Genomic DNA, 11,159 nt, shown 5'->3' with positions numbered 1-11,159 from the left:
GTCTCCAAACGCTCTACCGGATAAAGTATTACTGCGTGGGACTTAGTATGTACATATACATATGTATATATGTATTTTTATTACGCTCGTTTTACTGTGATTGTAATTTATTCGTCTTATCTCTTTTAATGTACTTTAAAATATGCTCAAATGCCCCAATTAAATAAAAATTACGAAAAAAGGTTGAGCCACAGAAAAAATTGAGAATTGAAGGCGTAGGGAAAAGAGTTAAATTAACCAGTGCATATTGGTCTCAGCTCATTCGCTCACTCACTCACTGAAACAACGCACAATAAGAAGCAAATGAGGTGATGAGTAAAATAAATATGTCCCCTACTGACGATGTGCACAAATATGCACATAAGACTTACCGTAAATGAGTACATCTGTGTGCATACATACATAAGTACATATGTACGTAGGTTTAACTGTCCACCCATGTACTTCGTAGGTTGCCATGAAAAATCTCCAACATTCTGTCGCTTGGTTCTACGATGCATAAATACATTTATGCAAACTTGTACATATGTATGTACATATGTATTTATGTCATTCCTAGCGAACCGCTTCATGCACACATTTTTTGATAGACCGCTCACAGCATGCTTGACTGCAATTTGAGTTTTATTTCTTCAATTTCAGTATTAAATACATGCTTTATAACAGCTATATACATATGTAAATATGTGTGTGTATGTACTTACCAATGTGCACTTTAAATAATGTTTACACGCTCTGCTTTACATGCCCTCAATACATATTCTATGTGCTTGGGACATGGTTATATACGTAAGTATGTATGTAAAAGTTGCAAATGAGTCTTATGTACATATGCCCTTAGGAACTCCATGGTACTCGTACATACAATTTCTGTATGATATGGTCTTGCACTTTTTCATTTAAACATAAATGAGTGCATATCTATGCGTGTGTATACATATAATGAATCCGTTTCTTACTCTCAGCTATAAATAAGTACGAAACTCAGGTACTCATACCCGAATGCGTTTGGCTCCGAATATTCACATTTGCTATATATGTACTTACATGCACTCATCATGTAAATGCGGACTCGTAAGTAAATGAGTCAATACCACTTACTACATATACACATATGTATACATATGTACATACATATCTATATATAAAGGCATACGAATTTATATGCATTTCAGTACTTTGAGAGAGCAGCGCATGCCACCAATGTAGATATTATATTTACTTATATACATAAATATGTACGTATGTACATATATCGTTTGTCGATACATTTGTATGTAAGCACGTTCTAGTTGTTGTTGGTCGTCTTGTGCGCCGTTGACGTTGACGTTGATACAGCAGCAGCGGCGAAAGCTGGATAACAAGCAATAAAGAAACCAGCAACAGCTTTGCTATACATATTTACTTTAATTTCCAACGTATGGAACTAACAATTTAGTGCAAAAAAAAAAATTAAACTTCAACACACACATAAACATACATATGCATGCTGATACATACAATTACGTTACAACTTTAAGTATTCTCGGCAGTTTATGGCATAAAAACATACACATCTACATACATATAAGATCTTTCATATCTACAGCCTATGTAAATACAAATATGTACTTACCTGCCAACAAAAATATCGAAAGTTGCAGCCACAGCAGCGGAGCGACCCGTATACAGATACAGTATCCATACAAGTAAATATGTAGGTCCGCCTGTGTGTATGTACACATTAAAGTAGTCATACCACCAGCGCTAACGTTTCAGTCATTCCCAGCGAGCTCGCTAGCTACAGAAAACCAGCACAGAAAGTCTCGCTGTTGTAGAAGTTACCCTCAGTCAGTATTTTGTTTTTTTCACTATTCGACTCACTAACGAGCGACGTTGAATCGTCAGCCGGTGCGACTGTTAACCAAACGACCCGTCGGCCAACGCTAGCAATTCTGCTAAAGTACTGCTGTAGGTTGCGCAGTGGCGTGCTATTATGGGGATTCTTTACTACATATATAAAGAAATATTTTTGAGGTGCTAATTTTCTTTAGTAATAAAATAAGATGCATACTTTATTTCTTGTTGGTTCGTATCTCTTTAGATAAAAATCAGTAAATGGCCAGTCTAACGAGTTGCGTCGATCTGACTGTTTGTCTGTAAATACAAGAACCAGTCTCTCAGTTTTCAAGATCGATTTTGCATACGTTTTTTTTACCCCAATAAGTTTATTTGTCGGAACCTATGATATCGGACCGCTATAGCAAGGAGCTGTCATACAAGCTGAACGATCAGAATGAAGTTCTTGTATGAAAAACTTTTGTATTTGACGAGATATCATCGTGAAATTAGGCATGAAGTATTGTAAAGATTGGGTCTTTATAGAATATAGCTGCCATACAAATTGATCGAACGACATTCAGTCCTTGTATGAAAAACTTTTGTAATTGATTAAATATTTTCACGAAATTTGGCATGGAGTTTTGTAGTATACTGTATAGTAGTGTACTGTATCTGCCAGAATACGAAAATGAGACTCCTGACTAACAGAGTCACTAAATTACGATTGTGACAATTAGAGACATGAGACATAAGTTTGCCATGAATTTTGTTACACCCAGAAGGGGTTCCTATAAAGTAGAAATGAATATAAATAAATAATCAGCATGACGATATGAGCCAGTTTAGCCATGCCCGTCTTTTTGCCTCAATGGTATATATTCAAACTAGTCTCTCATCTTTTGAGATTCGACCTGCACTTTTTTTACTCGCCAGGAATCTGCTCATTTTACCGATCTGTTTCTATATTGAACATAAGAGCATTTTTTTAAACCAGTAGATGCATAAAAAATGTACTCTTGTCAAAAAAATATACATAGAAAGTTGTTGTAATTGTATGAAGAATTGTACTCTACTATGTTACCGCACCCCATGCGAAAATGTTGAGCACTGCGCCACTGTTGCCACTGTGTGTTGTGTATACTGTCAGTATTGTGTGTCGCTGCTGTCAGTTTTTTGTTTTTGTGGTAGGGCGACAGTCGACACTTTGGGTTCAGTATGTGTATGTACTATGCATATGTATGTATGTGTGGGTCGTATATGCATGAAACCTTATGAATTTGCGTGCAAGAGTCGATAACTTTATGCTGTTGTAGGGTATTCGGTAATTCGACGTTGATGCATATGGATGTGCGCATACAACCATGTATTTAAGTATACACGTACATGGAAATTTTACGAACTATTGAGATTACATGCATTCATTGAAACTTGTACCTCCATAATCGAAATACATAAGTATGTACATAAGAACGTAAATATACATATTTGATAAAATGTAAATAAGCATGAAAACCTTATAAATATACACGCCAAAATATGCATTCACACAAAAACATTTACCGCTGTACTTTTATGTACTTACTTCACTGCATGTAGCCTATAACGCCTATTGCCGGCATATTTGTTGGGTGTTTGTGCATTCGCCACACGCGTGTTTCTCGAATGGCGAGCTATGAGCAACCGTATATTAAATCACTTCGCATTTCCAATCGTTAAAGAAACCAACTACAGGGTTGCATTTACATAAAGTAAGGAAATTTATACATACACACATACATATGTATGTATGTATTTATAGGTTATGAGAGTGTGTGTCCGAATATGAAATTCGTAATCAAATAGGTATTTTTGTATGTATGTATGCATGTAGTGTGCACAAGCAGCGGAAACCGGAAGGTGTACCTTGCTTGGGAAGTACGATAAGGTTAAGGGAGCATGCAAGCAGTCCTTTACATACAATTTAAAAACGGTATTGAAAATTAAATAATACGAATCTTTGCAGCTTTCATTTTGATATCTTCAATATTTTCTTATGTACATATTTTCAAGGAACCTACAATTTTTTAAGCGCAATTTATTGAATTTGCTACAAAAATGTTTTTTTTTCCAGATGTGGTTCTATTTACATGTGTGTATGTAGTTCCCTATTTTTTTTTACTTTTTCGTTAATATACACTTTAACCGTTAAACTTTTTATCGTTTTTTCCTGCCTCTGCCTACGTTATGTCATTTTCAATCGTCCCTATAACTCGAGTTGATATCGATAGAAACGTGTTAGGCCTCACAGATCAATGGAAATTGCTGCTTTGCTCAGCCAAACGCACGTACATATGTACATACACACTACATACATATGTGCACACATAGCCACATGCTCTTCGTTTGGCAGCATTTCAACGTTTTTTTTGTTTCTACAACTGTGTACGCTGCTGCATATTGCCTTCCCGATTATTGCTTCATTCCGATTCTCGGTTATGTTGCTTTATTGCAGCGTTGAGTACGAACAACAAGGAACATTATATCGTCGATATTGGTTTTGACATCATTAAAAAGTTGTGTGTGTGTGTGTATGCATGCGAGTACACACATGAGGGTATGTATGGCCTTTTAAGTCTGCTGCTTCAGTATTTCACATTGGATTTGGTTGTTTGTGCGTTCTTTCATCTTCCAATTTCATTGCTTTCGGGGTAAGAGCCACACAAGTGCCATAGTTCAACTAGATATAAAGTTCGGTTTGTAGAATTATGTATGTTTGTGTATGTATATTTGTATTTGTGCGTTCGTATTGGTGTATGTACGCCTCGTGTGACAGTACTGCGTCTGGCTTCAACCTCTCTGCTGAGGATGGCATTTTGGGTATTAGATACTCGAAACCACCCCAGTCTACACAATTTTGAGCCATTCTCCTCTGTTCACTGAATATTCACTCACATTATTTGTTGTTAGTGCTGCTTAGTGATAACATATACATATATATGTATGTATGTTTGTTTGTGCTGACCATTGAGGTTCTGCTCGCATAGCCTTTGCTTACTGCGGATTTACTCGCTCTTTAATGTTGCTTTACTGCTGCGTCGTATTTTCCGAATTCATTAGTGAACGTTTGTTGTTGTTTCAAGTTTCATATACCAGTTGTGGTGCTTTAAGCACTTTTTATGCGTTATTATTAGTGTTCGTTCTGTCATTATCCTCGATTTGGTTTCCAGTACCGCTTATGGTTTGATCTTTCTATTTGAATGCGTTGGTATGCTATTCTAAATGGTTTTTGAACATACTTACATACCTACAGGTTTGATTGAATTAAATGGAGTTAGAGCTACTTTCTTCTTATGCTTCCATTCTTTACTTATAGTCGGTTCAAAAAGTCGTTAGCTGTTAGTATTCGAATAGCGAAACAATGCCAGGGAAATATTCGAATTTTGAATCTTCAGTTTATATGTACACTTTGGCTGCTTTTCTATTTCAAAGACCCGAAAACCCTCATACCAACTACAACAACTTTCCATTAGGTGGGGGGTTAAGATATTAAATTTTTAATATGCAATTTTTCTTTTTTCTCATCGAAACAAAATTGACGATGTTTACGTCTTTTTATTATTCAAGAACAAAAATTGTTTCCTTCGAAATGTTCCAAAAAAGAGAAAAAGTCAAAAAACTCAACCAGTGTTACTTGGGGAAAATTATAATCTAACTAGGAAATTTTGATTTTCTAAGCTTTCGCACAATAAACCGTATATAAACCGGCCAAATAGAGAAAACTGAGATCCAGGGATGCTTGTAATAAATACTTAGTTGGACAAAAATTCTACAAAAAATTGTAGCAGAGCACCGAATTCTCCGAAAACTCCGGGCTGAATCGTCTCCGACTCTCCCTCTCTCTTCAAGCTGGTGCTCCCAATTCGGTGCCGGTATCGTATCGAACTATTGGTTCGGCACCACACAGTGTTGCCAATGGTATCAATATCCTGTTAGCTATTACTGCTGTCACCGAAATAAATTTCAAGGAAGCAGCTAGCATCAAGGAGCTCATCAAGAACCCCAGTAAGATTGTTGCTGTTGCTGCTGCCCCTGGTCCATCTGCTGGTAGTGGCGCTGCTACCTAAAATAAGGAAGAAGCCAAAAAGGAGGAGTCGGAGTCCGAGGAAGATGACGATATCGGTTTCAGTCTCCTCGACTAAACAGCTCAACGCTAAAGTCTCTCATTCTACACGCCAGTATTACTCTTTAATTTTATACCCTCTTATTTCGACCGTTTCCTATTTCTAGATATTCCAATTGTTATACATTCCCATCTCGAGTATCACTGCAAAATACAACTACTAAAACATTGCTAGGTACAAACATACGACCGGGTAACAAGGGACAGAGTTTATTAAGTTTACCACGAGTTTTATTACACCCAGGAGACCGTATAAAGTACATATATATGAATATATCGCTCATTTGCTGCAAGACCGACATAAGTCAAAAAAATCGATTTTCCAGAAAACGCGTTTAAAGTTTTCAACTGACTACAACCTTACACGGTGACTCCAACCTTACACCTCTTCTCAAGCGGAACATATAAGAGGTATTCATGTGAATTTTTCACTCAACATGAAGTATGATATAACGAACAATTCTGCAGCTTTAACTCAAAAATCACGTTTTTTGATTTATGCCGGTCTTGCAGCAAATGAGCGATATGTACATACATAAATAAATGATCAGCATGACAATGTGAGTCGATTTAGCCGTGTCCGTCCATTTCATTTGTCTCTATGGTATACATATGTATACTCGAACTAGTCTCTCAGCTTCTGCGACGTACACTTTTTCTCTCCAGGAGCATGTTCATTTGTCGGAACCAGCGATATCAGACCACTAAAAGATGTACATAGCTGCTATACAAATTGATCGATTAAAATCCCGGTATCGAAAACTTTTTTTCTATTCGTTTGTTTCTATTCGAATCCACGTCTTGATCCTCCACTTAAACTGAATTCTCAAAAATTCTATAAAAACGGCATTTTACTCATAATAAAGATCTAATTAAGATTGCATAAAATTTTACGCTAAAATATTATTTGTAAAGTCATTAAATCACAAAATGTGTTCTGCACATTTGCATTTAAATTCCCGCCGGCAATTCAACAGTGCATGTGTTTGGAAATTTATGCCTCAAAGTTATAATACATTTAGTAAAAAAAATTTATGAACTAAAATTTTAATACTTTAATTATATCAAACGTTTATTTGTTCACTTTTTTTACTAAAAATATTTAAAAAGTTTTGCTTAGACTGTATTCGAATATTTATCATTTTTCACCAACTGTATTTGTACTTGCAGAGCTTTCGCAAATGCTTGTAGCTTATATGTACATATATTATATATGTATGTACAAACATACATATGTACATATGTATGTGTACAATATTTGAGAATAAAATTAGAACCGTTAAAAAACTATAGTTCAGCTATATGCCAAATTTTACACGTCTTAACACATCATTGTTTCGAAATTTATAAAATGCAAAAATATCAACTGATTACTTTTTTAGAATGTGTACATACATACATATAATGAGTTTCCTATTTTTGAAAGTGCTTATTATTTTATTCATAAGAATTTCGAAATAAACCTAGTTTAACAAAAAAACTGCTTTTAAACTGTTATGACGACTAGTTCATTTGCCGTCGGCAAGCACGCCCACACCTGATTGAAAACAATAAGTTCCACACTGACAGCATCGTTTCCTTTTAAAGCAGTGTTGTCCAACGTGACTGTGTGCACGTTATGCTTGTGTTGGTTATTCTAGCGTCAACTGATCGCAAAATTCTTCTTTGCTTGCCTACGAAGTTGAATACAGTAGCACAATCGTGCTTTCATAGACACTTGTCGCGACATGTTGGTGTGAGGTGTCTGGCACTGTCCGTGCGCTATTGTGCGCATAGGCCGTGGACAACGCTGCTTTAAAGTGTAAACTCAAAATATTTTTCATTTGTATGAGTATTTAATTAGGATCCACTAAATAATAAACTGCACAAGACAAGCTTACTATGTGGTAAAAAAGAGTTTACGTGGACGTAAATAAGAAAAAACTGTAACATTGGTCCAATCGGAAGAATGTGTTTGAAAATTACAGCTTTGGCTTGACAATAATATATATATGCCGAATAGGTTAATCTACATAGTAGGCCAATGAGCCACGCATACACCAGTTTTGGTCCTTTAAATCCGCGAATTTTAACAGACTCTGGAGCCTCATTATCGATACCTCCTGCAATGTATGTACGTATATCACACCGTGGGAACCCCAGATGACATATCGTCAAATAAAGCAAAGGGACTTCATTTTAATCGATTAGTTTGTATATCCTATAGCGGTCCGATACCGGCGGTTCCGACTAGTGAGGCGCTCCCTGGTGAGAAAAGAACGTATGTATATAGTACACTGCCGATCAACTGAATAGGTTCACATAAATTCGCTTGCATTTTCATGATTTTTTCATCACATATTGATCGTACGCACGATTTTTTAAAAACGTTTTAACTTTATATATGTGTCAATCAGTGTGCGCTAGTAAAGAACCGTTTGCTAAGTACCGTTACTTTACATATTCTGTTTTGCTATTTATATCGCTAATTTCTGAGCAAATTTTTGGTTCAACTGAATAGGTTCAGCTGAAAGATTTTTAGTTAACGATTAAACTTGGCGGTGTGACGACACATTTTGGATACAAATTTTTTATTTAATATATTTTCTTTAAATTAAATGTAAAATGGGACGCGGAGAACAATTATCCGAGTATGAAAGAGGCCAAATCGAAGCCTATTGCGAAAGTGGCCTTAGCCATCGCAAAATCGCTCAAAAAATTGGTCGAAGCCAAAATGTTGTGAGTAACTTTTTGAGAAACAAAGCAGAATATGGCAAAAACATGAAAGGCGGAGTCAAACACGCCACCTCTGCGGCAGTCAGGAGGCATATTGTGCGAGCTGCGTCCAATTCGCATCTCTCAGCACCCAAAATTAAAGAAATTTGCGGTGTTTAAAGCCAGTGTGTCTACAGTTAAGCGTGTGATTTCGTCGGCTGATCATCTAAAACGAATGAAAATTAAAAAAAAAAACACCGTTAAATGATGCACGTAAAGCTTTACGACTGCTCTTTGCGCACAAGCACATGAGCTGGACGAGCGAATGGCAGAATGTGGTTTTTTCCGATTTAATTTAGGCGGACCTGATGGATACAACTATCACAATCTTCGAAAGGAAGAGCATTTCCTGAGCCGTCGCCATAGCTGTGAGGGAGGCGTAATTGTGTGGGGGTCGGTATCAGTCTTTGGCACTTGCGACCTTCAATTTGCTACTTCTAAAATGAACGCGGAAACCTACAAATCTATCATACAGACTGCGTTTCCTCATTATTCCAATATTTTTCACATTACTAAATGGACTTACCAGCACGATAAACTCCTATTCATATAGCTAGGGTGGTAAAAGAGTGGATTAAGGCTCAAAATGTGGACTTGCTCGAATGGCCCCCTTATTCACCTGACCTTAATATAATGGAAAACGTATGGGGGTTGCTATCGCGCAAGGTATATGAAGAAGGCAGGCAATTTGATTGCAAAACAACTTTAGTTGCGGCAATTAAAACGGCCTGGGCAACAATTTTGTATAGCTCGCTTCCCGATCGTTTATACGAAGTTATATCGACAAATGGCGGATTCACTCATTATTAAAGTTATTAACATATACTGTGAAATGCCCTTAAGTATAAGCTAAGTGCCAAAAATATGAAAATTATTATTTAAATTACTTATATAATTTTAGTTATTTTAGGTTGAACCTATTCAGATGAACGAAAAAAATCATTGATTTTGTTAACCTTTCAGAAGAAAAAATAAGTAAGGAATAAATAATATGTTTTTGAAAAAAAATCTTCAGCATTTTATTTTAATATGATTTAAGAATTAAAGAAAAAAATTATGTAAATCGGAAAACTGGTTTAGGAATTATAGATATATTCCTACCTCTGAGGTCATGAGCCTATTCAGTTGGGCGGCAGTGTATTTACATAGAGGCGGGCAACGTTGTGGTATACTTAATGAGCCATACCAGTGTAACGCATGAAAAATTAGGCGATTTTGTGAATTTTTTTAAAAGAAAGTACTCGAATGTTTCGAACTTCTTTGACCGTAATAGGATATATTTTCAGCTATATTTTAAGATTTTTCTTTTACAAAAATATTGAAAAATAACGGAGTTATGTGCTGTCTTCGGAGGTGCCAAAAAAAAAAACTGGCCCAACTGCTGACATGATTCCGGCCGACTGAGTAGCTGAAACAAAAATATTGAGAAAGTTTATTAAACGACAATCTTTGAAGAATATTAAATATTAACAAAATGGCCTAATTTTGAAAAAAATATGGTTTTTTTAGCTAAAAAATGGTCGTGTTTTTAATGCCAAATTGACAATTTTCAACCAATCAAAAAGATCGTAGGTCATTGTATAGTAAATGTATCCAACAATACTCAGTTTTAATTCGTGTCAATCGGTTAACTTCTCGTTGAGTTATGAAGTCAGCAATTTTGAAAAATATCGTTTCGAGAAAACGCTTTTAATGTTTCATTCATATATATTTGAAACTGGAAATATAACCTATCGGAAAAGCAAAAAAAAAATTTGTTTTGGAAGTGGCCCTTATTACAAAAAAAAAACTTTAATTGATCGAAATTCTCTCAAAGCTTTCAAGATACTTCTTTTGTCGACTTTATGAAAGTATTTAAGCCAAGAGAAGACTATATTTAGTGGAACTTACTGTTATTGCTTATAGCATGAAAAATATATAAATTGTAATCATGACAACAAAAGTGCAGTTTATTTTTAATGCCAAGTTTTAATCAACCTTCACATTATAAATTTTCAGAACTGGTTCGTTACATATACACATGTATGGCCCACATGTACTTGCATTGGATAAATTAAAAAAAAAAGTTATTGTCAAAATAATTTTCATTTCCTGGCATTCGAAACACGATTAGTTCTACAAATTTTCATTCGTTTAGCACGACCAATCAACTGTCAACTAAACCCTCCCAATTTCCTTATACAAACGAACACTTTGCCAAATGACAAGCCTTCACTTGAGTGGAAGTAGATTGAGTTATGTTGCAAGCCGTCGATTGGCTAGCGTCAGCCAATGAGAATACACCAAAATGAATGTAAGATGTTGGGTTGAGAGCGTATATACGATAGTGTACACACCTCCGAAGAGAGGCGAAAGGAGAGAGATAAAACAATGAGAGCGAAAAATATTTCGTTACTATTCGGTTTGGGCGAGTGTGTAAAATACA

The sequence above is a fragment of the Bactrocera dorsalis genome, chromosome 3 (genome assembly GCF_023373825.1).
Source record: "Bactrocera dorsalis isolate Fly_Bdor chromosome 3, ASM2337382v1, whole genome shotgun sequence".
Lineage (NCBI taxonomy): Eukaryota > Metazoa > Arthropoda > Insecta > Diptera > Tephritidae > Bactrocera > Bactrocera dorsalis.
The sequence above is the reverse complement of the archived record's forward strand: the minus strand, read 5'-3'. Positions refer to the sequence as shown.